We start from the raw sequence: 5,989 nt of genomic DNA, 5'->3' as shown, positions 1-5,989 counted from the left end.
TTTTCTCTTTCACATGGTAAAACAAGAAAGAATGATTATGCTGAAGGCCTTAAGATATATCTCTTCACAAGAGAAAGCCAAAACAAGCAAAAAAAATGGTAATGTGAAAAAACATAGGACTTTGGGGCAGAAAACTATCAAGAGAGTTAAATCCTGCGAGGTAGGCTAGAAAGGTGCCTTAGGGGTCCTAGGTTAGGCTCTGGACTGCTAACCACAAGCTGGCAGTTCAAAGCCTTCAGCCACTCAGTGGGAGAAAAAGGAGAATGCCCATTCCCTTAAAATGTAAAGATTCAGGATCTCTGTGTAGGGTAGCTGTGATTCAGAATCAGCACTGCTTTTCACAGAAAGTTAGCACATTTTCTATAGTCCCCAGGCACCAATGGGTTTAGAAATGTGTCACTGAAGAACAGCAAGCTCAAATATGTAAAAAATACAGTATTTTCACTAATGAAGTACTGAACATGGTTTTATATCATATATTTCTTCCTAGAGTAAATCACTTTTTAGGTTATCTAAATGGATGCTAGTTCTTTCTTAAATATTTCATTTTATATTTCTCCTATATTACCTGATCCCCAGCCTCCTTTTTAATAAGTCCTTTTATTGGGAGCTCTTATAGGTCTTATAACAATCCATAGATGAATTGTGTCAAGCACATTTGTACATATATTGCCATCATCATTTTCAAAACATTTACTTTCTACTTGATCCCTTGATATCAGCTCCTCTTTTTCCCCTCCCCTTCCCACCCTCATGAACCCTTGATAAATTATAAATTATTATTACTTTCATATCTTACAGCATCCACTGTTTCCCTTCACACACATTTCTGTTGTTCATTACCCTGGGGAGGGGGCTATCCATCAATCGCTGCAATAAGTTCCCCCTTTCTCCCCCTCCTCCCCCCACCTTCCCCCTACTCTCATGGTCTATTTCCATTGTTGTTCCCGAGGGGTTTATCTGTCCTGGATTCTGTGTGTCAAGAACTCTTATCTGTACCAGTGTAGTGTACATGTTCTGGTCTAGGTAGATTTGTAAGGTACAACTGGGGTCGTGATACTGGGAGGGGAAGATGCATTAAAGAACTAGCAGCAGTTCTCAACCTGTGGTTTGTGACCCCTTTGGGAGTCAAATAACCCTTTTACAGTAGCAAAAGTACAGTTATGAATTAACGACAAAAATAATATTATGGTTGGGAGTCACCACAACATGAAGAACTGCATTACAGGGTTGCGGCATCAGGAAGGTTGAGAACCGCTGAACTAGAGGAATGTAGTGTGTTCCATCGGTGCTATACTGCACCCTGACTGACAGGTCCCTTCCTCATGACTCTTCTGTGAGGGGATGTCCAATTGCCTGTAGATGGGCTTTGGGTCTCCACTCTGGCCCCCCTCATTTGCATTGATATGATAGGGCTTTTTTTTATCTTCTGATATCTAATACCCAATCCTGTTGATACCCAGTGATCACACAGGCTGGTATGTTTCTTCCATGTGGACTTTGTTGCTTCCCTGCTAGATGGCTGCTTGTTTAACCTCAAGCGTTTAAGACCCTGGATGCTGTATCTTGTAATAGTCGGGCACCATCAGCTATCTTCACCACATTTGCTTACGCACCCATTCTGTATTCAGTGATTGTCCAGAAGGTGATATCACAGTATGCCAGGTTATGAGAACAAAGTGTTCTTGCTTTGAGGGAGTACTTGAGTAGAGGCCCAATGTCCGTCTGTTATCTTAATACTTAACATATAAATATATGTACATAGACCTATATCCCTATTGTTATATATAAATATATTTACATATGCACGAGCCTGGATTTGTAGCTCTATAAAGGTTTTTGCCTCCTAGATCTTTCCTCTATGTCCTTTTACTTTCCTGCTGCCCCACTGCCATGTACTTCTTCTTGGTTACATTTCTCTTGATCAACCCCCCACCCCCTTCTTTTCTTCCATATCCACCAACTTCATGTGTACAGTGTTTTGATCCTGTTACTTCTGGGTTTTGATCACCTTTTAAATTGTCCATGTTTTCAATCAGCTCACACAAACGTTACTGAGTGCTTTGTTGTTGTTATTAAGTGCTCAGGTAGTTCAGTGATTAAGAGCTTGCCTACAAACAAGAAGCTTGATAGTTCAAACCCACCAGCAGCTTCCTGGGAAAAGATGTGACAGTAAAGTTTTTGAACCCTGGACACCCTGTGGGGCAGTTCTACTCTGTCTTATAGCGTTACTCTGAGTAGAAATCACCACATATGCTTGATGGCAATGGATTTTAATTTGTTGTTTGTTAGTTGCTATGAAGTCAGTCTCATATACAGATGGCCTCATGTAGAACAGAGAGCAAAATGTTGCCTGGTCAGGCACAATTTTCACAATGAATTCCTATCATGTACCAAATACAATTCCAGGAACTAAGAACAGGTCAGTCACTGCCCTTGACCTTGTGGAAGGTAGGAGGCAACGTATAAGTGACCAAGGACATAAACAAAACAATTTCAAATTGTGATGTCTTAAGGAGTAAATGAACAAGAGACCATAAGGAAGAAAGAAAATCGTGGCAAAAGATGAGTGGAAGTAATTGCGAGAGTATGAAATTTAGGGTTGAATATATATGATTGTGTGAAAGTTGGACATTGAATAAGGAAGACCATAGAATAAGCATTTGAACTCTGGTGCTGGGGAAGAATATTGAAAATACCACCAACGGATCTGCATCCAAAGAAGGAGGCCCAGAGTTCTCCTTAGAGGCCAGGGCAGCAGTGGAGGGGCCGGGGAAAGAGCGGAGGACCTTTGACAAGGTGGAGTGGCACGGTGGCTGCAACAATGGACTTATGCACAGAAACTGGATGGTGAGGATGGGGCAGCACTGTGCCGGCTTTGTTCTGTGGTGCACAGGGTCGCTATGGGGCAGAGCCAACTCCACGGCACCTAACAACAACAATGTGCTGAAGGGAGGTGGAACCAACTCAACAGCAACAAATAATAACTTACAAAGGTCCCAGTTTCTTCTTAAGTTTAAACCGTAGAATGCATGTAGACTGAGGCCTGTCTCTGGCTCACAGTCAGCATAAAATGGACGTGGTTTACTAATCCGCTGTACCAGCCTCCCCACTCCTCCCACCCCAGCCGGTAACCCCAATGCCCTGAACAAGTCAACATTTGAAGCATGCATATTCTACTATTCTGTACGTCATAAAGAAAGTGGAGACACTGTCAGCATGGATGACACAATCATGACTGACTGTAAAACTTTTATACGGTCTTAATTATAACAGCAAAACCATTTTCTGAAGCATAGCTCATGTGGATCCATATACTTTTAAGGCTAAAATTCTACACTAATTTACTTTTGAACTGTTGCATGCCCTACCGTCAGAACTACCATCATTACCCAATTACTGTGGCCACGTACGCCAGGTACATGTGGTTTTGTCTGTAGTCACAAGAAGCAGGGGGCTAATGTTTTTTTGTTGCTGCTTGTGTTTTAATAGTTGCTGCTTGTGTCAAATGTTCCAGTGTTTTGCGTCTGATATGGTCATGGGTATTAGTGAACCTGTACCTGTTATCTTTTTTTTAGAATGAAGTCATAATTAAAGGAAAAGAAAGAGAGAAAGCACAGGGTCTAAGAATTTGGTTCAGGTATAGAAAGAACTTGATGGGTCGCGAGAATGAAAGGATGCCAGAGGTGCTGAAGTGTACAGTGAGCGTGCGTAGAGGGGGATAACTGGAGAGAACCATGGTGAAGGAGGGATAGCTCCCTTAGTGGATAGTGAGGTGCCTTCATGGTCAATGTCATTGTCATTTAGTAAATGAGATCAGATATGATTACAAATATAATTAACCATAAGAGGTTAAAACAAAGACCACTATCGGAATAGCTAAAAGTTTTCTAGGATAGTTTGCCTAGAGTTAGGATGGATAAAATAAGTGGTCATTAGGCAGGTAATGGCATCAAGTAGTGAGTGTATTTTGGCAGGCTAAACAAACCCACCCACCCAAGGGGTGGTCTATAAGAGGTAAGGCCAGGGCTAGCAAGTGGAGTTATAATCTAAACAAATTCATTGTGGTGTTTTTGCAAATGCAGCTTTAAAGAAGTGAGCTGGCAGTAACCTTCAGTCTCTACACTCAGATGACAGCCCTGAAATCCATTCTTTACAAAAATGTTGAAACCGCTAGTGCACAACGTGTAAACAAAGTCATTGACGTGAAAATGTGCAAAGCATATTTGAAGACTTTAAGGGTGATTACTTTGGAGCCTTGGCCTTTGAGGAGGAGATAAACAGATGTGTTTTTGAGAAGATTTTGTTTATATCAGTGATAGTTGGGGACATAATATCCTAGCCCAATCAGTTAGAAAACAAGAGTGGGAGAGCTCAACAACGTGTAAAGAAAGAAAAGAGCTGGAGATAACTGTATGGTCATGCCCAGTTGAACTGGAAATACCAAACAACAGTTTCTCTTTAAGGCAAAGTGGGCGACTCTTGCTAACTGGTAGCAACAGTGTGTACATAGCCTGGAACTTGTTCCTTCAAAAGAGACAGATTTTACGTACATTATACGTTAGCTCTTAAAGAATCCTTTATAACATTTCTTAAGCAGTATGACTATAAAAAGCCAGTTTATTTAGCTACAGGAATTCATCGTTTAGAGAATAAGGGAGTTTTATCGTTTTGAACTTTCTGTCCAATTTTTAAGACTGTCTGATATTTTTATTGACCAGATAAAAAAGAACATTTATCTTAACACGATTAGAACTTTTTGTGAACATACTGTTGTGCTGTGTTCTTTTTCCTGTAAAGCTAAGCTTTGTTAGGCTCATACCGACCCTCATGTCTGATCTACAGAGAAACGCGTCCCTTCTGGAGGCACGACAGGACGGGCAGGCGAACAGCAGGAGGGGGACTGGATGGTTTGAGAGATAGGCCTTCTAGAAGAAGCTTGTGAATCCTACGTTAAAATCATCTGCATTTTAAAAAGACATTCCCAGACCCCACCCTCAGAGAATATTTTTCAATTGGTCTTAGTGGAACCTAAGAATCTGCATTTGTGAGAAACAAAAAACCTGTCTTAAAGGGGAATTATTTTCAAAGAAAGTGTTTACAAAAGGGTGTGTAAGAAAATTCACGGGAGAGGGAGCGTCCCTACACTCAGTGAGCATCCAGTGTGCAATTGTTTGTTCTCAGATGGACAGTGACCCCAGATAGAGGAGTTTAATAAAATACAAACTGAGAGACAAGATTCCCAGCATCGATGACAGGCGTTAGAACGTTTGTAGGAAAAAGTTCATTATCCTTTATTGCCATTTTTCCCATGAACTTTTGAAAGTCCCCTTTCATAAAGACCTCCTTGTGGTCAGAGTTGTTAGTTGTCGTCTGGTTAGCCACAACACATTTCAACCCCTGACCGGTGAGCGAATGGAGCGGTGCTCTGGCCTACCCTCTCCTTACAGCTGGTCCGATGCTTGAGCCACTGTGGCCGCCACCATGGCCATCCATCTCACCGGCCGTTTCTCTCCCTTTTGCTGGCCCTCTATTTTATCAAATAGGATGTCCCTCTCAGAAACTTAGTTTTTCGATAACAGGCCCAAATTATGCTTGATGAGGTCTTGTCATCCTCAGTGCTGGAGAGGATCCTGGCTGTCCTTTCCCATGATTTACATGGGAGACTTCATATTCTGGGCCAACACCATGCTTTAAGGGTGTCAGCTTCCCATCTGAACTTCACACGGGCCTACGAGGTAATCGGAAAGTCATGACTTGGGTCAAGGGCAGTCATCAAAATGAGATCTTCACCTTTTTAAAATACTTTAAAGAAGGGTTTTGTTGTTGATATTTGTTCTAGGTAGCAGATTTTAAAAGTGTAGTAAATCAGTGGAAATTTGGACATTTTGGCCGCTGCTTTCGTGGATGTTTATAGTTGACCCAAGTAGAGTGAAGTCCTTGAGGACATCAATGCCTCCTCTATCACGATGTTGTCCATCGGTCCACT

Source organism: Tenrec ecaudatus, chromosome 9 (assembly GCF_050624435.1).
Source record: "Tenrec ecaudatus isolate mTenEca1 chromosome 9, mTenEca1.hap1, whole genome shotgun sequence".
Classification (NCBI taxonomy): Eukaryota; Metazoa; Chordata; class Mammalia; order Afrosoricida; family Tenrecidae; genus Tenrec; species Tenrec ecaudatus.
Note: the sequence above shows the minus strand (reverse complement) of the source record.